Source organism: Canis aureus, chromosome X (assembly GCF_053574225.1).
Source record: "Canis aureus isolate CA01 chromosome X, VMU_Caureus_v.1.0, whole genome shotgun sequence".
In the NCBI taxonomy this organism is placed as follows: domain Eukaryota; kingdom Metazoa; phylum Chordata; class Mammalia; order Carnivora; family Canidae; genus Canis; species Canis aureus.
In genome coordinates this window covers 100,657,422-100,679,452 of record NC_135649.1, presented here as the reverse complement: position 1 = coordinate 100,679,452, position 22,031 = coordinate 100,657,422, and the positions used below count along the sequence as shown (strand labels likewise).

The 22,031-nt window shown below is 38.0% G+C and overlaps 1 long non-coding RNA gene across 1 annotated transcript in view; it reads right to left on the bottom strand.

Annotated features, from left to right (window-relative positions):
- Positions 1-21,831, bottom strand: part of LOC144308784 (uncharacterized) — a 29,634-nt gene extending 7,803 nt beyond the window's left edge. Inside the window, exons 1-2 of the long non-coding RNA XR_013375108.1 lie at positions 21,567-21,831; positions 5,018-5,212 (exon numbers count right to left, since the gene is read on the bottom strand). This is a non-coding gene — a long non-coding RNA (uncharacterized LOC144308784). The remainder of the gene's footprint in view (positions 1-5,017; positions 5,213-21,566) is intronic.
- Positions 21,832-22,031: the final 200 nt, after the last annotated feature.

Below are 22,031 nucleotides of genomic sequence, written 5' to 3'. Positions count from 1 at the left end.
AAAGATTTAGTATCTCTGCAAGCAAATATCTAGTGTGTAGTGGGCTTATAACTTACCAGTGAGAACTAAAAACATGTGTAGGAAAAAATGGGCTATAAAATGCTTAAACTTCTCTCTCCAGGAAAAAATAGACTAGCCAAATGATCAGTTTTCATTCCTTTCAGAAACAAACACAACACATCTCTAACTTCATTAGTTACCTAGGGGGACATGGGGAAATATGTGTGTGTGTGTGTGTGTGTGTGTGTGTGTGTGTATATATATATATATATATATATATATATATGAAACATCTTTGCTTTTTGGGTTGTGGCCCTTATGCTAAACTTATCCCCTGGGTTTTCTTATATGGGTCATGCCATAAAAATATCCATTTCAGGGCTTGTCAGGTCAGAATCTCTGAGAGAGCCATTATACTGCCTATGTATCTTTTGTCCTTGTCAAATTATGATGTTTTCATTCATTCTCCTTGTACAGATCAGGGAGAGAATTGTTAAGTGTGGCTAAAGTTACAGATTGTGTTGTACCAACTACCAAACTTGAATTTATCACAAGGGTATTCTGTAATGGCCTGGCACTAGGTCAAAGCTGTTTTCAGTAAATTGATTGATGTTACTCAGTGTGTCTCTTGCAGCAAGACAGACAGCATCAGGCAGGAGACTTCAGGAAGGCTAAAACCTTCTCAGACAATAGTGATATTTAAAGTGTGGCTTTATCCCCTGTATACATTGCACTATGTTGGTAGACATGAGAATGGAAGAGAAAGAGAAGATTGGACTATTGGTTCAGGAATGGCTTTTTACTCTTTCCTTCATACTTTTTATCTCAAAACATGAGAAATCTGGCTTTGGGGGATTGTGCCCCTGTATTTTAATGACACCGCAGAGGAGCAGTTGCACAGTCCTGTGTTCAAACAAGTCCTGGATATATATCTATTTCTTTGTCATGGATTATTTAACAGTCGCTGGAATGATTTTACATATCCTTTAAGTTAACAAGCAGTATGAAAAAGAAAAAAAAAAAACCTTTGAGGCTGCATTTAGAAATTCTTTAGTGTCAACTAGCACTGGGGACATTTGGTACTTCTTTCATTTCTTGCTGTGATGTCCTGTTACCACAAAGACCACAGGCTTAAACTGTTTCCCTTCAACTGTATAAGGGAAAAAAATCATTTGAACGTTTCATATATTTTAGGAAGAGTTTAAATAATAGGGTCAAATTTTTCAAATTTGTACATGTCACTTGCTCCTCATCCATGCTTTTCTCTAGCGTCAGTTTTGTTCTCCTTTAGTACTTGTCAGTTAATTGTGAATATTTGCAGCAGGATTAGAGAAAATGGTTCTTCTACTTCTTTTTTCTTTTTACTACACCTGAGATGAATGGAAAGAAATCTCTTTAAACCATATATGATATTGTGTGTTTAATTTCCACTCTTTTCAACTTATCAGGGTGTGAAGACATTTCCAAAACTTAGGTCTCCTTATTTCTTGCAGCATTATTTTTCTTGAAAGCCCGTTTTATTTTTAGCCAAACTGGGACTGAGTCTTGCCAGTCCTTAGACGTTAGTCCTCATCACTCTCTTTTCCACTACCCAGAATTACCAAACACACGCACACACACACCCCAAGGTAATTTCATCTTCTGTGCCTACTGATTATCCCCTTTCTTCATATAGTCTGTTTTATTCCCACCATTAGACCTACCCCATCTTATGGAACCCTTTGTACTCACATCAAACCTCAAATCTTTTGTCATCAATTCTGTGAGACTTTGATCTATTTGCCCCTAAATAATCTCTCCCTTGTCTAAACTCTGAATTTATTGTCTGTAGCATAGCTCGGAGTATTAAACAATATCCTTGCTTTATTTTGTGTAGCTGCTGATCTTCCCCTCAATTCCTTACACTTCTTTTCTAGTTCCCAATGAATCTAATCCAATGGTTTGGATTTAGTTTTTCAATACTAAGTAACATCTTTAAAGATCGATTCTTGCATATTTTGCAACCTTTCTTTAGAACATTTATGTCACCATGAATGAACGACAGTTCCTCATCATGGCTGTGGAGCGTTGCACAGAATTTCAGCTAGAACATAAATAAATGTCCTGCTCTAGTCTGGCATCACTGGGAAGTCCTACTTGCAGGTGAGCAAGAAGCAGAGTCTCTCTAAGTTAACTTATTACTTGAATATCTCTGAGGATATTAATGATGAAAAGGAGTGGCCAGAGGAAAGACTTTTCCCTTCTCAATTGCAGCAGTGTGACTAAGTGACTTCTGGTAGATCAAATAGACTATTTTGGGGATTCCTGCTCACCCATCTCCTCTGTGTTTTCAGAGCTGCTGTAGAGCTGTTAGAACAGTGAACTGATGCTTTTTGACTTGCCAAACAGTGGGAGCTTTCTATTTAAATAGTTATCCCTTAGAAGAGCTATATTAGGGAGCTCAAAGGGAAGGATTTAAGGGCCCACACAGAGTAGAGAGGCAGCAGATCAGCCACCTACTGGGCCCTTGTTCCTTCGAATGTTTCAAACTACATATTTGTAAGGCTGATGGCCTCTTGCTCACCGAACTGTATGCTCCTCACCTGCCTTTTTGTGTTTAGCAAACACATGGGAAGGGCAACTCTTCACTGCTTTGTACTTGTCTCTCATTGTTCTAGATAAGCAACACCACACAGCCAAGTGGGCAGAGATCCAGGTGTACTGCTGGCACCCAGGGGATATGATCATAGGAAAAGATCCTTTAGGGGAAGGAGATCCAGATTTAACACGTGGTTATTTTCCATGTGACAAATTTTAAAATGTCAGTAGACCAAGAAACCAAAGAAAGCAATCAGAATATCTGTTTTACACCAAGAATCCATATAGATGCTTTCTCATGCCTTTATTGAGAGGATTCATTCAAATTCTAACTAGTCAGACTAGCAAATTTATTACTTTGATAAGGGAATCAACTCCATCAGGTAAAGAAATTGGGATTATTTCTCATGCTTTTAAGCACATAAGAACTTTATTACAACCAGAGATCATTCATGCTCTACCATTGCTGTTATAGTTTATTGTTCCTGTGACCACACCATGGAAAACAGTCCTATATATGAGTTATAGGTGGGAGACTCACCACCCTGCCAGATAAAGGTCTTTTTCTAAGTCTCATTGAAACCTAGCATTCAGAAGTAGGCCAGAAAATAGGCCTACCTTTTCATTCAGACATCCCTTTTTGTATTATCATTAAACATCTCCTAGGAGGCAGCTAGTCCTATTGTGGGCTGACAGATTATTCCACTCCATTTTTTTTGTTATACATACACTCTTATGAATTATTTTAAATATAAAAGATAGAAAAATAAGAAAATATTTCAATATTAAGACTGAACAAATGTTATATGTTGTTGAATCTTCTCCACTTTCTTTTTTATTTTTTTTTTGAGGAAATGAAAGTTAAAGGTATAGCTAAAGCCCTCCTTTTCAGCCCCTCTCTTTACTACTTGATTTCTTACATACTTTTTATATACAGAGTTTATAATCCTTTCAGAAGCTAATTTATTCCTCGACTCCAGGACCATCTCCTGACTTCCTTAGGTACTCTGCAAAAGGACATTTCAGAACAGTACTAACCATAACAGGTGTCCTCCTTAATCTGGTCTCACTGGTATGAAAATACTTTCCTTTTTGAGAAGGACACTTCAGGTTGTCTGTTCCAAAGGACAGTGATCTCTAGCCTAACAGCTCTGAAGTGTGGAGAAACCGTTTATGTGCTGCCTAAAACCATACACAACTGTCCTTCAGACCTTAGTATTTTGGTCTTAAGAGGCCCTGATCAGTAATGATCATTTTGCACTACACCTGTTTTTTTGTTTTGTTTTGTTTTGTTTTTGGTTTGTTTTTAGTACTTTGCCATCAATACCTTGTTTAACTTTTCTCATCTCTTGCTTATGGATCTACAGAATAATTTAATAAAATGAAGTAAGGTAGATTGATCACAGGTTTAAGATCACACTTCAGAGTATCCCGACTTTATAATGGATGCTTATACTCTTCCCACTCCCTGGGATACATCCTGCTCCCTTAGCTTTGTGTCTCCCCAAATCAAAATATAGAGCAAAGGTGAAGAAGTAGAAGTTGGCAGCTATGTGGTTTGGGTATTGAATTGTTCCCACATCAAAAGATTTATGAACTGTGCATTTTAAACAGTTCTCGGTTCATGACTCTCTTTAACTAAATTGAAAAAGCAGATGGGGAGGGTGAGGAAAATGTTAAAGAAAATGGCCTTGACTGTTCAATCTAGTGTTAAAGGTAAAAAGTTTAAGTCGGGTAGGTTTAAGGCTTATACTCTTAAAAGATGAAAACCTCAATTTTAAAGGACAAAATGAGAGGGTAGGAAGTAAATCCAAGGTGGCAGGTTTACCAAGTCTACTTTGCTGCTCACTAACACAGCTCTTCTGAGAGATAGCAATTTAAATAGAAAGCTCTCACTGCTTGGGAAGCAAAAACATTAAGACATTGCTTTAACAGCTTCACAGAATCTGCCATTTCATCCTGAATACAGTGCTAAGAAATGAGCAGTAATCTCTGGGGAGGGAACAGGGGCCCATAGCCAACACCTATGCTCAAGTCTGTGCTTTTTACACTTTTAGTTTCCATTTTCGTTAATCAGTATTTACCAGGTGACAGTCACAGCTTCTGTGGTTTTTGTTTTCTAAAGATCTTTCTGTTGTTGGTACTTCAGACTTTCAATCATTTCCCTGCCTATTTCTATGCTATTTCCTTTTTCTTTATGAACAACCACATGAAGTGTACCTGATTTCTAGGGTCAGTTGCACGTTGGAAAATTGGCATTTGTTATTGAATCTTGGCATTTAAAAAGAATACTCTGGCACTCCCTTACTTTACTGGATTGTGTCATTTCTTTTGTTGCCTCCTTTTAAGCAACACTCTTTCAAACAACTGTCATTTATAGGTTATCTCATGCTGTGGAACAAACCACCACAAAATGTAAAGGACAAAACAACGGGCTCACTAGTCTGGGCAGTTGTTCTGTTTGTGCTAGTTGAAACTGATCTCTCTGGCGCTTGAGCATGTGTCATGGTCAGTTACAGGTTGCATGGCCGCTGGCTAATCTAGGATGGTTTCACTCTCATGTCTGGAGTTGGCTGGGTCACATGTCTGTCAAAACTCAGCAGGCTGGACTTATCTTCCCCATGGTCACAAGGTCCTGAGAAAGAACAAAAATGAGCATGTGAGGTCTCTGAGTCTCAGAACTGGCATATTGTGTATTCCACTGCAATCTGTTGGTCGAAATGTTTACAAGGTCAGCCCAGATTCGAAGGGAGGGGATATAGAGATATAGACTCTTTCTCCTTAGGGAGAGGAATAGCAAAATCACATTGCGAGAGGTATGGATACGGGAAAAGGCTAAGAATTATGTTTTCCCCCCCACCTGCTGCACGTTCTTAGCTTTTCCCATGATGTAGCCATGTCAAGGAATTTTCTTTCTTGGAACAGCTATTTTGATCTACAAGGAATATTGATCCATCATACTTACGAAGAAAATTATAACACAGAAGGATTATTTAGGTATCATAGGTGTTCTCGAGAATGAGAAACACTGAAGCCTTCAGCAGATGAGCCCATTTATTCTTAAGTGAAGCATTTTTACTCCCCCAAGAAACAGCCATAGTTCTGTTTTCATCAGATTAAAGCAATGCCAGGTCAGATGCATGAAATTGCATGAAGAATGCATTTGTTTATTCTGTATCACATATGGACACAATCAATACCTTGATATGGATCATATAGAGCCTCTGAATTCACCTCTACACAAACAGATCTCTGGTTGATGAGTTTTTTTTTTTTTTTTATAAACTTGAAGTTGACCTTTAGCTTTGTATTATCTGGTCAAAAAAAATCCTTAAACCTTTAACCTTTCCTTTTCATTCTTATTCTTTAATTAATTAAGATGTTTGGAGGTTACTGCTAGTCAATTCTCTTTCTGGTGCCATTTCATCACAGAAGACCACCAAATAAATGTGGATATTAAGTAATAATCTTGTTTTGTAAAATTGAAATGCTTTACATGAGATTACTAAATAGCGCATGATCTTTGAGAGGTTATCTTTCAGAAGACAAATTTAGTGAGTGTGTAGCATGAGCACGTGGTTTATTACACTCTGCATAGCACACTGTGTGGGAGAGTAGCAGATTTAATACTGTGGACAAGGGAAATGCATACAAAGAGAATGTGCCTTTGTTTTTTGGCTTTGCTATAGAAATATGAAGTTTGAGACTTGAAAGAACTTAAGGGATTTCCCAGTCCTGTCCTGCTTGAAACCTCCAGTTATGAATAACACATTGCGTTGAAAGAAACCAAATCCATTTCTAAGTGGCTTGTTGACTAGTCAAGACTGGAAGTGTTTGAGCAAAAGCTGATTGACTATGGGGGAGCTTACTGTGTGCCACCATTCTTATCTTCATGAAAGATATGGTATATTAAGGAGATGGACATGTCAATCACAACAAAATATGATACATGCTAAAATATAATAGACACATACATTGGAAACACAGAATAAAGTGGATTTTATTATCTAGTTTAACAGGCAGAACTTAGGGATTGTCCACATAGGTGGAACCCTGGAGGTGGTAAAGCTAAAGATAGTAGTTGCTATCAATTGAAATTTGGAATATCTGATAATTAGGGTTACTGGAAGCATGCCAAAACACTCTCTGTGGATCCACAGTTTTCCAAGACTAAAGTCACATCCATTTTCTGAGATCAAATTCCATCCTTGGCCCATTATGGAAACACCACCTGGACCTCAATGAATGACTGCCAAGAAGCCCTTTAACGATAGGCATAGATGGCAAAGAGAGGCTATACATTGGCCAGAGTGCTTCCTCTGCAGTTATCCTATCCAATGTGTGGCAGGTTTGAACAGCATGATGAAGTATTATTTTAACATTACACATAAACTTTATTCTCCTCTGCAGCAAATTGCCTCCTAATTTTTTTCAGTTATCTGATGTGTTAAAGATAGACAAAACTCAGTTTGTTAATTCTAGGGAAATTATTGTCACAGCAGGGAGCTGTACCAAGGAAGTCTAAAAAAGCAATGACAACAATACTAGAAACTGGAGGGAGAAAAGTCATAAACTTTTCTCTTTCTTTTCGTTGCTGATTTGTAGTCAGTGACAGCTCTGCTCTTTTATTTATTCTCCCATCCATGCCCCCCATTATTCTTGGTTTTATGTTTCTTTCAATTTCTTCTACCTTTCTTCCCAGATAATATCTATTTCCTTTTCCCAAGCCCTAATTCACCTCATTCTACCATTCTCCTACTGGTGTAGCTAGCTTATACAATCCAATCAGGACGCTTCTGATCAGTTCCTTCCTAGGATTTACTTGATCATCTTCAAGAAGATAATTGTTTAACCTTAGAGATGGGGTGAACAAAAGGGCGAAGCAGGCTGTGCACACGTTCAAGCCTTTCCTTCATCTTGCATCCTTAGGCTTCCAGATATAACCGTCTACACCCCCTCTGCCTTCAACCCCTATAGACCACCCCAGTTTCCCTTCTTCAGAGTGGCCCTGGGTTGTTCACAAACTGGTCCCAGTACACAGAGGTCAAGGAGAGACCAAAGAAAAAGGTGGACCAGTCCAGATTGATAGCTGGCAAGTTTCATAGGCAAGGGAACTTCCCTACAAGGCTTATCTCAGGTGCTGCAAGATGAATAGATCTCCACATCCCCCTAACTGGTTAGAAGCCTAACTGGTTTCAATCACATATACCATCCAGAGGTCTCAACAACACATTGCTCTCTCAAGGCTGAGTCCTTGAAAATGACTCCAGCTTTGGTAATATAGGCAGAATGTACATTTCAAGGACAAGAGAGGAGTTGAGGAGCCTCTGATGGCCTAGGTACAAGTCCTGGCCTCCTCCAACACCCTGCTCCTGATTGATCCCTCTTTTCTCATTCTTTACCTTTTCCCAGTTCAGATTTCCCATTCTTCTACTGCAACCGATCTATTCTAGGAATTTTAAGGCTGTTAAAAATAATTTCCGATTAAATTCATAATAAGCCAGGAGTGAATTATTTCAGATCTTTGGGAGGTACTTTATAAATAGATCTGTTAAAGACAAAGAAATTCTGATTGAAATTATACATGGACATATTATGTGGGGTCATAGGTGCTTCTATGAATTAATTCACAGATGCTTATTAAATGCCTTCTTTCTACTAATGGTGAGGAATCCAAACATATTCTCTTAGGGAGCTTATAGTTGAGTGGCCAAGATAGGTAGTGCTATAGCTTGAATTGACCCATAAACAAGGCTGCAACAAAAGTTTAGATGCAGGTTTATTTGGGGGAGCAAAAACCCAAGAATCTTCAAGTTGGGGATGCACACAAGTCAAAGAAATAGAAGGAAGGAAGGGTATGTCATTGAACTGGACTCAGTCCCAGTGGGAGCCTCCTGAGAAACCATCTAGAATGTACCTTGGGCTTGCTGCCTCAGACATCCACTGGCTGTCCCCCATGGGTCACAGACTGTTCCACCTGTTGTTCACTCATTTGTATTTCCACTCTTTGGAATGGGTCAGTTGGTCCCTGAAATCGTCCCACTAAGTGGTGGTAGAGAATGCAATAAATAAATAGTGCCTGTGAAGAAAGACCCTCCCAGGCCACACCTGCACACAGCTGGTTGCTGCATCAACAGCTAGAATAAAAGGTGAGCCAAAAAGATACACAAAGAGCTCAAGCCATAGCTGGTAATAAGATAAAGTAGAGAAATACACAATTGCAAACTGTGATAAGTGCTGAAGAGTAAATGGTGTACAACACACTCCAAATAGTGGTACACACCATGGGGTGAAAAACCCCTTCAAACTGTTATGGCTCCTTGACATGATCAAATGTTTGTAGTACTACTAAAGCAAAAGATGTTGAAGATTAAAGTCAATTTTTTGGTTTGCTAGTTAATTATGTGGTTCCTAGATAGATACTGAATCCCCAAAATCTTTAGGCTTTTTGCCAGAGTAACTTTTTTTCCAGAAACAAGGCATGTCAAAACACTATTTCAGATAAGGGACTTCTAACTGTCTCAGGCCTAATACCTCCCCAAACTACTATACTAAAGGCCTTATCGGGAGGCCTATGTACCCTTGGGTTTGTTTCAAGTGGCAAGCGATGGAGTATAGGTTAGAAGTCAAGAGAAAGTACTCAAAAGGCTGATCTAATATTGGTGCTGCTTATGATATTTACCACTCTGTGCCTTAGTTTACTATTTGTGAAATGGGAATAACATTATTACTTGTCTGCCCAGGGTTGGGTGGGGTGATGATTAAGTAAAGAAACTCAGATAAAAAAATTTTAAAACAATGCTAGGCATATGGTAAGCACTCAGTGAGATATTATCAAAGGTATTAGTTTGCTAGGGCTGCCCATAACAAAATACCACAGAATCGGTGGCTTACATAATAGAAATTTACTTTCTTGCAGTTGGAGGTGGGAAATCCAAGATCAAGTGCTGATAGGGTTGGTTTCTCCTGAACCCTTTCTCTTCAGCTTGCAGATGGCTTAGGCATTCTCACTGTGTCCCCATGTAGCCTTATCCCTGCACACACCCGTGATGTCTCTTCCTCTTCTTATAAAGACACAAGTCATATTGCAGTAGGACCCTATTCTTAGGACCTCATTTAATTACCTATTTAAAGGCCCTATCTCCAGAAACAGTCACACTGGGGTTTAGGGCTTTCACACATGATTTTATGAGGGATGCAATTCAGTCTATAATAGCAAGTGTTGTAATTTTTACAAGAAAATGTCATTCCTTAGAACAAAGAAATGTTTAAACTTTTTGGTCCTAGGACCCCCTTAATAATCTTTAAAATTACTGAAGACACCAAAGAACTCTTCCTTATGTGGGTTATATCTACCAATTTTATCACATGAAACATCAAAACTGAGAAACTATAAAATATTTATTAATTTGAAAGTACCAATAATACCTCCCATAATAAACATAATTTTCAGAAAAATAATTGCACTTTCCAAACCATACATTGTTCACAATGAAAATGAAGTAGAACCATTTGTGTAACATCTACTAGGCAATTCTTCAGTGGACCAGTTCAAATGTTTTTCTGAAATGTCTTGCTGGAGCAGATCTGTTTTACTGCTAAAGAAACTTAGCCTACGTCTTTTTTAAAAAGATTTTATTTATTTATTCATGAGAGACACAGAGAGAGGCAGAGACACAGGCAGAGGGAGAAGCAGTCTCCACACAGGGAGCCGGATGCGAGAGTCGATCCCGGGACCATGCCCTGAGCTGAAGGCAGATGCTCAACCGCTGATCCCCCCCAGGTGTCCCAGCCTATGTCTTTTAAGTGAACTTCATCCTAATGTTCAAAAGTTCGGTTGCAGGACGCCTGGGTGGCTCAACGGTTGAGCACCTGCCCCTGGCTCAGGGCGTGATGGGCGGTCTCAGGATCGAGTCCCACATCGGGCTCCCTACCTGGAGCCTGCTTCTCCCTCTGCCTATGTCTCTGCCTTTCTCTCTCTGTGTCTTTCATGAATAAATAAATATAACCTTTAAAAAAAAGTTTGGTTGCTATTTACAGCTTAGGACTGCTGCATTGAGAAGTTATCCTCCACCGTCATCATATGAAACAGACCATCTTTTTACTCTTGTAGATGGTAATTCACTTTTTAATGACCGCATCAAGCCAAGTTTTAGTAGCTAATAAAAAGTCCCCAACATTTCATTGTTTTCACTAAAAATACTAAGTATTTAAATTTTTATTTATTTATTTATGATAGTCATAGAGAGAGAGAGAGGCAGAGACACAGGCAGAGGGAGAAGCAGGCTCCATGCACCGGGAGCCCGACGTAGGATTCGATCCCGGGTCTCCAGGATCGCGCCCTGGGCCAAAGGCAGGCGCCAAACCGCTGCACCACCCAGGGATCCCCTAAAAATACTAAGTATTTAACGATCAACTTTTTTATGGAGACTTTTGGTTACAGGTGTGTGAGTTTACATATTCCTCAAGGACAGAAATAAGTCGTGTCTATTGTGTTTTAATTTCCCCAACTCCTGCCAGGTTGAATTTTACAGAGTTGGTGCTCAATAAATGATTTTAGAATTGAATTTAACAGAAGATACACAAACATTATTTTACATGGTAAAGACTCTGTCCTATTCCAACCTTTCTCATTCTTGAATTATTTGTTCTGTTTTTCTGTCATTTTTATCCTTTCTATTTTTCTCATCACTTTTGAAGTCATCTTGTCTCAGTCACTGTGTTTATTTTTTTTCTGTTTATTTTTTAATTAATATTTTTGTTCTCAATTTTAAAATTCTTTTTATTGTATTATGGCCTTTCTACTTTTCTCCAGATATTTTCAAATGATTGTTGGGAGACAGTTTTCCATGTGCCTTGACTTTTCCGCATTTCTTGTGAGAAGATGTGTTGACTGCTTTTTTTCTGAGCTATCTTCTCTGGACTATTTTGGAAGATAGAAATAGTATCTCCCTTTAGAGCAAAGGACAGACATGCTTATTATCAACTATAAAAGATTTAAGTTCCCTAAGATTAAAGTTCTTTTCTTATAATGTGCCTCACTGCATACATAGATATCATCTGGTCCTCTTCATGTCAGTCTGTAGTAATTAAGGTTTAGGGAACTAGCACAAAATGTGCTACTTCTTTTGCCAAATTTAATAAACCATTCTTTATCTCTAACCTGGGAACCTCACGTCTTCTGTTAGCATCTGTGAAACTGTAGCAGGCTAACTTGTGAGCTTGCAACTATAGTAAAATCTAAGTACCATTACAGTTCTTGACAATGATTTTGTATGCATATCTGCATATCTGTTGTATATACATATGGATTGAAATTTGCAGATAAATCTTCCGGGTTACTTTTATACCATACCCATTTTATCATTTCTGTGTGTGTGTGTGTGTGTGTGTGTGTGTGTGTGTTGTGTGTGTGACTTGGCAGGCATGGTTATCCACTGACACTGTGTCTTGAATTATAATTGTACTTGTTTTTCATATCACACCGGCAAGTTTCCTTCTCTGGTACAGTATCTTCCTGTTGTCCAAGGACCTCTTACTCTCTGCTCATTGTCAGAATCATTGTAAGGTTTATAATGTCCATTAAAAGGAAATTATATTATTTTTAGTATATTCATCTAAACTAATCAATCTATCCATATCCTTTCTCTAGCTCCAAAAGCATTAGCATGGTCATTCTTACCCACAAAGTGATGTTCATCAACTGATGTTTGAACGTGCCATTTTTTATCCTATCTGGAATGCCATCTCTATCGTCTGTGTATATATAATCTTCATTTCTTTCAACCTTACTTTTTCTACAAGGGCTTTTGTGAGTAATCCCAAATACTTTAGTCATCACGCATTTATATATTTTATTAGTTTACTAAATTTACTGAGTGCCTACCATAAATTCTGAGCAAATCAGCAGAGATCCCGAATATCATAATGGAAGTTATATTTTCTAAATTAACATATACTTCAGTTGATATATGTATATTTGGATTTGAAGATATATCACTTTTTTTTACATTGCCTCCTAATTGCATTGTAAATTCTTCCAAGGCAGACAGCTGTGTTATTTTTTTCCTCAACTAATAATAGTTTAAGCATAAAAGGGCTTTTCTCTCTCTTCAGGCATGAAGAAGACAGGGCAAGCAGTCCAGCAGTGTAATGATTACATCAGGGACTCAGGACCCATCTGGTTTTCTGCTCCACCATGGTGGGGTGTAGAGTTCATTCTCAGGATTGTAAGTGGCCTGATCCACCTCTGGGCATAGTGACTATGTTCAAGGCAGGAAGAAGGGATACCACAGAGAACAAGGGAAATCGTTAGTGGTCAAAATACATTCCATTTGAGCCTTGTCAGTTTCAACAACTCTCAGAAAATACTATATAACAACATCTATGTGCACCTCATTGATCAGAACTGGGTCAGTCACTACTTCTAGCTAGCTGCAAAGAAGTCTGAGAACAGGAATACATTTAACCAAGCATTTGAACACTCTACACAGTCTAAGGATTGTTGTTAAGAAGAGGACAAGAGATATTGGCTAGAAACTAGTCATGTTTGCCACATAGATATTCAACAGTGGGACAGAGGTTCTTGAAACCACAGGATAAATATAAACCATCTTCTTGGGCCTTCCTTTTGTTAGAAGATTTGAAGAAAAGTTCTGTGTAGAACAAGTACCTGATAGAATACAGATAAGAATTGGATATTTAAGGTTGAAAATAAGCAACATCTGGGCGCCTGGGTGGCTCAGTGGTTGAGTGTCTGCCTTTGGGTCCTGGGATCGAGTCCTGCATCAGGCTCCCCGCAGGAAGCCTGCTTCTCCCTCTGCCTAGGTCTCTGCCTCTCTTTGTCTCTCATGAATAAATAAATATAATCTTTAAAAAAGATAATAAGCAACATCAAAAAAATATCTCATCTACCATACTCTCCCTCTTTTTCCTGTGCTACCATCACACTGGTCTCTTTCTTTTACTATTCCAATCATAGCCCTTTCCACTCTGATTCCTCTGCCAAGAAGCTCTTCCCCTAAATCTTAAATGGATAAGCAGATCTCAACTTTAAATTAAAAAAAAAATCCTCAGAGAGATCTTTCTTATCTAACTAGATATAAAATAGCCTCCCAGTCACTCTCTGTACCATTAAGCAGTCATATTTTCAATTTAGTTTTTATCATTACCCTTTTACTCTGTGCTCTCCATCCCAAACCCAAGAGAATGTAAGTTGCATGCAAGCAAGTGAGGTTGGATTTCTGGTTACTACAGCAAAGGGTAGAGGAAAAGGTGGGCTGAAAGGGTACGAAATGGGGCATAAGAGGTGTTGGATAGAGCATACTAGATTTTTAACAAGATACTTTAGCATGCTTCAAATTTAATATCTGAACCACCCTCTCTTAGAACATCATGCCTAAGAATATCAAGTCAATAGGATATTGGATATTTTCAGAGAAAAAAGCCAAAAGGCTATTCTGATTGAAAATCAATATAATGTTTGTTGAAAGCATCATTGGGCTTGCTTTGCTTCCTCTTTTTGCTATGCACCTGTATTTTTGAAGTCTTTTGCAGAATGTCAGATGATGAACAGTAGACAATTAGGTTGTGAAAACACTTGATCACATTTTAATCAATGAATACCTTTATAAGACACAATCTTTCAATTCTGTCTTCCCAAAAAATATTTTTTAAAATATATTTTAAGGCCATGTAGATTCTATGAAAATAGTTAGCTCTTTTTGCTGATATCTTAGAATACCTTTTAGAGTAGAACTGGAAGGTACTCTATAGAGCAGGACATACAATAACCAATTTCATGGAGATAAGAAATTCCTGGGTCAATGATTTGATAATTCTTAAGCACAATTTCTACAAGGGAAGTGGAATTTTTGGAGAAAAGAATTTTCCACAACCTTTTAACCATCATTAAAGACTTTTTTGGTATGTATTGTAAAATTATATGCCCTGTCCAGAAGCAGTGATCTAAAATGGGCTAAAGAAGGAAATATGGGTTAGTAAAAATGGAATTAATCTTCACAAGTCAGAGAATGGAGCAGTCCTAGAAGAGTGGTCAAGTGAGTTGAATAGAGTCCTCCATCAACATAATTCAAAATTGCCCTAGCTTCCCAAGAGCATTTTCATGTTTCATTTCTCAAGTGAAAGATCTACCCTGTCTTATCTCAATCTTTCTGCATTACTTATGCCCTTGTTAGGTTCCCTTGTAAATCTATTGGCTGAATATTCACTGCTCTGGAAATACATCTACTAATGAGCTTGATCCAAACAATTTTGGCAATAAGACAAATATAGGCATGATTGTGTGTTTGCTTTCTCGCTCAATTTCATTTCAGACCTACTAGATAATCAATACAATATGGGAAAATGACATTCTTGTGAGGGAGAGCTGAAAACATTAACATATTTACGTTACATGTTTAAGCATAGGACTAATCTAGATGTAGGCATATCACACAGAGTCCTACTATTGCATTGGTCGATTCATTAGAGTGAATCCATATGGTCTGAAATACATGGATAGGTTTTGAAAATCTTCTTTAATATGCATACAAGAAGAGTCCTCTTAGGAATCAGACTCACTCTAAACTGTGTCTATTTTATAGGAGTTTTGTAACAACAATGTGATTACATCAGCATTTTTCTTATAGATGACAGCTGTGGCTAGAAAGAGCCTGGTTTTGGTGTATACACCGACATAGCTTGAATCTATTCTCTTAGTACTGATTCTGTAACCACAGAGAAGTTAATCAAACACTCTCACCCTCAGATTCCTCCTTCATGAAGTGGACTCCTCTCTTCCTTATAATTATGAAAATTGAAGGACACATAAAACTTTTTAAGATAATGTGTGGCATGGCAGCAGTGCTCATTACATATTAATCTCTTTACCATTCTCCTCCTGGGAGAAATGAGTGATTCTGAATTTGTAATTTTATTGAGAATAAATTTTAGAATTATATAAAATGCAGTATTGCTTATATATCCTTTCATTAGTCCCCTTATTATCACTGAGTATGATATTTGCATTACATAGTTTAGGCATGATGTGTATCATTTGAATTTAACTAAAAATAATATTCCTCTCACTATTGTCGCTTGTAACTCAATTACCTGTCAGCTAGGTTGGAAGTGGTGGCATTTCTAGGAATTTTGAACTTGCAAAATAATAATACTAATAACCCCCTTAACTCACGTTAATTTCCAAATAACCAGATCAATAATTGGATTGACTCAGGGATGATCAGTCACATTTATTCCTAAAGACAGAAAATAAAAGTGTCTGTGGGAGGGCAAACCCACCTTAAGTTCTGTGTCTTAGCTTGGACTCTCTTAGAAGCCTACTTTGATCCAAGGATTCCAGTGCAAGAGATTTAGGAAGGGCTTCCATGAACTGCCAGCGAGGGATCAGGAAAACAGAAGACGAGGGCAGCCTGGGTGGCTCAGCGGTTTAAAGCCGCCTTCAGTTCAGGGCCTGATCCTGGAGATCCAGAATCGAGTCCTGTGTCAGGCTCCCTGCATGGAGCCTGCTTCTCCCTCTGCCTGTGTCTCTGCCTCTCTCTCTCTCTCTCTCTCTCTCTCTCTCTCTCTCTCTCTTTCTGTGTGTGTGTGTGTCTCATAAATAAATAAAATAATATCTTAAAAAAAACAAAAGAGGAAAGTCTCCTTTAAGCAGGAGTTCAATTTCAGATGATGTCCCACAGTCAGCTTGATCCTATGATGAGCCCTGGAGCATAAATTTTACCTCTGAGTTTGTCCTGTTTCAGGGCATAGGAACTATTCTTTTGTAATCCAGAACCAGTCAGTCACAGATAGGCTGCCTCAAGGAAAGTAAACTCTCAGGAACTTCTAGTTCTAGGTTTGGTTGAGACAGCTCCAGTACCCAAGGTCAGCTCTCACAAGAAGTTGCAGCTGTAAGGTCTTATCACATAGCATAGTATGGAATGGAAACCATCCCCTGGTAAAGGGGATAAAGAGGATCAGGGCAGACCCCTAAATGTGTCCAATACAATCTTTAAGGCTCTTTGCATCTTCTGAATCAGGAACACACATATATGGGCCATCAGAGTATTATTAAGTTGTAGTAAGGTTGGTTGTTTTAGTAAGTAGACAGTGCCCAAATATGGTAGGAATTACCTTAATTGAATGTTGCATAGTGTGCATAGGCAATTTCATTGTAAGGATTCTCAGTAACAATACAAATATATTGATAACTAGTATCATCTTACTAGTCAGTATTTAATATATATGTTAAATATATATATAGTGTGCATGTGCCAAACTATATACTAGGTGGTTTATATACCTTTATTTCTTACTGAATTGTGATCACAAGGTTCATTTTAGTTATGAGGAAACTGAGTTATCAGAAAACTTTTTAAAAGCCTAAAGCTAGTAAGTGGCTAAAGTAGACCTGGATTCATAAAGTAAATCAAAAACTTCTGCTCCTTCCAACGAGCTAAACTTTACACTTTAATTACAGTAATAGGATCTGTGAGATAATAGGAGCTACCAGTATTGGTTATCTATTGCTGCATAATAGACTATTTTCAAATTTAAAACAAGAGCATTTATCATCCTCATAGTTTTGGTGGGTCAGCAATTCAGAAACAGCATATCAGGGTAGTTCTGGCTTACTTTCTCTCCAGATGTTGTCATAAAGGTGTTGTCTAGAGCGGTAGTCATCTGAAGGTTTGACTGGAACTGGAGGATCTACTAACTGGAGGCTCACTCACATCATTGGTAAATAAGCACTGGCTCTTGGCAAGAAGCCTCAATTTCTTGCCACATGGACCCCTTCATAGGACTGTTTGGGTGCACTCACTAAAGGCCAGTTGGTTTCTCCCAGAAAGACTGGTTTAAGACAGGGCAAGTTGGAAGCTGCAATATCTTTTGTAATTTAGCCTTGGAAGTCACATGTCACACATACCATTATGTTCATGACATCCTATTGGTTTCAAGATCAACCCTATTCATTGTGTGAGGAGACTTCACAAGGATAAGAAGAATACCACAAGGTAAGAACCACTTGGGGCCCTCTTGGGGGCTATTTACCCTACTTTAACCTGTGGCCCTCCTGCTTTCCTCCCTGAAGATTTTCTAAATACTTTGTTATACTCACCCATAAAAAATTAAAAGTAGCAAAGTAAAAAAAAAAAATTCTTAAACACATTAGTAGGAAATGTAGATACTACAGAATATTTAGAAGGAGATCAAGAAGAGGACTTACATCACATGCCAGTCCATGGAAACAAAATTAAATTTTCTTTTACATCTGGCTGCTTTCCTTTCCTAAAGTCCCTCTCTTCAGCTGCCAGCTATCTGATTTCTCTTTATCTCTTTCCCACTTAGCATCCAAAATCTCCTCTCTTGTGCCAAAAAATTCAGCTCTGATCCTGAGCTTACAAACACATTCTTGGCTAAACAAAATCCTGACAGCCATTCTTACTTTCTTTAAAATGCAGGGGTCTCTGCCCTATCATGGAAAATGATAGAGCAGAGTGGCTCATTGCTAAAAGGCCTATTTTCTGGGGTGGAAGGAGATAAATAATTATGTTCTCTAGTCCAGAAAATAAGGTTTTTGTCCTAAATGTTTTATGTATATCATGCTCTTATGTTGTCCAGATCCAAGGAGGACAGTGGTCCTCGAGCCTCTTGTGGACCAGCAGCTATATCTGTTAGAAGCCACAGCTTTCAAGTTTTTGCTATTGAGTTTGTTGCATCATTTTTTTTAAAGCAGGCTCCACTCCCAGCATGAAGCCCAATGTGGGGCCTGAACTCACTACCCTGAGATCAAGACCTGAGCTGAGATCAAGAGTCAGATACCTAACTGAGCCACCCAGGCACCCCTTTATGCTTTCTTGTCACGGAGTTCTTAACTACCTAACTCTTGGCTTGTTTGTTTGTTTGTTTATTTTATTATGAGAGAGCACACACAAGGTGAGGGGCAGAGGGAGAATCAGTCTCCCTGCTGAGCCCGACATGGGGCTCAATCCCAGGACTCTGGGATCATGACCTGAGCCAAAGGCAGACACTTAACGGACTGTGCCACACAGGTGCTAACACCTAATTCTTAACCACCTTAACATCCTATCTTATTTAGAAATATTGTCATGACCTCTGTTTATCCATTTACCTGATTCAATAAGGGAGATGAAATCTTTGCCCTTAAAGAACACAAGCAGTTATGAGTGGATGCTACTAAAGGGCTCTAGCTTTGCTGCACTCATTGATGCACAGCCCATCCAGTACCTTGTACTCAGCAGAGATGGTTCACATGTCTGTCATTTAATTGCCTCAAATTGACTGAGGTTCCCTGGATAAGGGAAGCCATGAGAGTGGAGGCTTCTTTACTGTATAATCTCTGTTAATGAACTCTACCTTATACTTTGATGTTCACCTTAATTTTCTTAAACTGGAAAAACTTTTGGCAAATTCCAAGGGAGATCATCATTGAAGCTTCCTAAGTTCAAGCTATAAGTCTGTGGGCATTAACAAAATAAATCAGTGACTTCTTTGCCCTCTCACTGCTCATACTTTAACTTGGAGACCATCAAGTTATGACTATAGAATACTGATACAGGTTTTAAAGGAATGAGTTTAATTAAGCATGTTTTATACTGCATTTTTGTATAAAGCCATAAAATATGAAATATATTTATTGATTATGTAGTATGAAAGGCTGAAAATGAAGGGCTATTAATGAGCTAAGAAGAATGACAAGGAATTCAGTTTCAAGGGTGGTGTAATCTTTTTAGGAGAAAATTATGAGTACACAGAGGAGGTAGATATGGGCAGATATTTTCAGAGGCAATTTCAGATATAAATCTGAATAGAGGGATAAATGATGAGAGGGAAGGCTAGAAAGGAGTTTCCTCTGGATTGCAGGTCTTGAGTTGCAGGTCAAACTCAGGATTTGATGCAATAGGCAGTGAGTGAGCCACTGAGGATTCAAAGAGTCATAATGAAAATAGTGCTATTGGAAAGATTAACCCCATTCACCATGTCCATGAGAGATTAATGAAAGGAGAAACTACAGGAAGAGTAAGTTAGAAAAATCTCAGAAATTTGGAAATGAGAGAGAAGAATTGAGCCCATGAATATTCTGATGCAAATTAATGTTCTATTTTTTTCTTTGCAGCTCTTAAATCTAGGCTTTGTGCAGTATGAATTGAAAATATGATAATGATATTGATTTGTAGAATCTCTGATTCCTCTTCTACCTCACTGGTGTTTGTAAGTCACATTCTGGTAATTTTACTGAATGCTGCATCTGTCTTTGTAAGGTTATAAAACAATGAAGCTTTTAAAATGGCCTCAGTGAATGCATATAACCTGTGAGTGTGCTGTGCTTAGAATTACTGTAAAAAGGACTTTAAAAATTCACTTAGACAAACTAGACAAACTAATACGAGATGTTATGGTTTAATTAATTTAAAATGATAGTATAATCATAGTACCATATTTATCCTTTCTAAAGTAATTCCAGTTGCAGGTTTGTTCTATACAAAGTTGTATCTTTTACCTTTCTAAAGAGCAAGGAAATGTGGCAATTCTGAATATACATGTGCTTGCTGAAAGCAAAAAAAATTGTTGATTTTCTCCTCTGTGGGACAGAAACAAGTCAGATGGATATAAATAGAAAATCCTACAAGCAATACTTTTAGAGCACTTCTTAGTAGCAATTTCAATTTGTCTCTAGCACTATTTGTATTCCCAATTGTTACTCCTTCCATTTCATAATTTTTATTCTCAGATCTTTCCATTTCATATCCCAGAGATAACATTTGCTCAGACATAAAAATAACATTTAGCTGTCTTTGCATGGCCCTTGCAAATTTCTCTCTCACTTCTTGTTTCCCCTAGTTCCTCAGTAGCTTTGAAAAATACCCAAGTTAGCTGAATTGTAAACTGAATGACTGTGACATCTTCACAGTAGCATCATTCCAAATGACTACTGGATAGTTCCAATTGACGGTAAATAGTCTCTTCAAATTAAACATGCCTGAAAAGTAATTGTTTATCCTTCCACTCCCACAATTGATTTTCCTCCAGCTTCTCTACTTAGTATATGGCACTGCCATTATGTGGGCGCCCAGGTTAAAGCTGATGCTGATAATTTAAAGAAATAACAATAAAAATCTAGATATTTTTTATTCTTCTCATTCCCTAAACCTCTATACAAGTATATAAGTCTCCAGAAACTTATAAATGCAAAATATATCCAAGTGTAATCATTTCTCTCCTTTCTTGCTGCCTCTACTTTACCCTTATCTGCCTCCAGCACCCCTTCAGGAATCTCCTCACTGGTTTCTGTTCTACTGTCTGCAGTTTGTAGTGTCAGCTGTTGACTCCCCATAAGAACACCAGAAAAAATCTGTTGATCATGCAAATTCAAAATTTTGGATCTGTTACAGTATGGGAGAACATAACTTGACAGAGTCTTAGTAGGAGCTCAAAATTGGGAAATGAGGGTAAATTATTTTTTTATTGTAGTTTAGGGCTTGGGCTGGGTGAACTTTAGGTGGGTCTTGCTAGGCCAAGACTAGATGAGATTGGAGAATTTATTATAGAGTAGCTCTGGATTGGTGGGTACCTTGAGAAAAGGGTCTTGAAGTGAGTCTTGACAAAGATGTTGCTGAGTTGGTTCTTTTAGAAACAAGTGTTTCTTAGAGCAATCATCTAGGTTATTTTTGCTTGGAATAAGTATCATTTAAAATAAGAGGCAGAAAAGTATTCCTCGTTCTAATTTCATAGGCAGAAAGAATTATGTTTCACAAGTATTTAGACTTAACACAATTCCTCATATCCCTGTTTATAATCATTGGAAAACCTCCCGTTATAATCAGAATAAAATCCAAACTCAGATGAAAATATCCTAGATATGCTGTCCCTTGCCTTCTTCCTACCTTCAATTAATACTGTTTCCCTCATTATATTCCAGCCACACTAGCCTTTCTCCTCCTTGAATAAGTCAAGCTCATTCCTACCCTTGCTGGTTGCTTCTCCCTGGAGTGAGTCTGTCTTTCTTCTTATTCATTCATGTCTCCCTCAAATATCTCCTCTCATTTAAGTCAGCTCATGAATTCAACATCACTTCATGATGGTACTCACACTCATCCCTATACAAAATTATGGCCTCTACAGTCAGATAGCCTGGGTTCAAACCCTTGCTCTGCTACTTAAGTCTTAAGTCTTATAGGACCTTGGGCATATTATTTCGATTCTCTGTGCTTTAGTTTCTCTCTCCATAAAATAAGAAGGTGATGGTACTTACCTCATAGGCTCTTATGAAGTCATAAATGAGTCCAGCTTTGTGGAATGCTGACTCCCCAAATATCAACAACACAACCCATTGTAAAATAACAATGGTAGGAGAGAACTTAACTAGAATTTAGTAGAACTTTGGTTGTGTCTCTAAGTGGGGAAGGCCCAGTCAGAATTTATTGAGAATT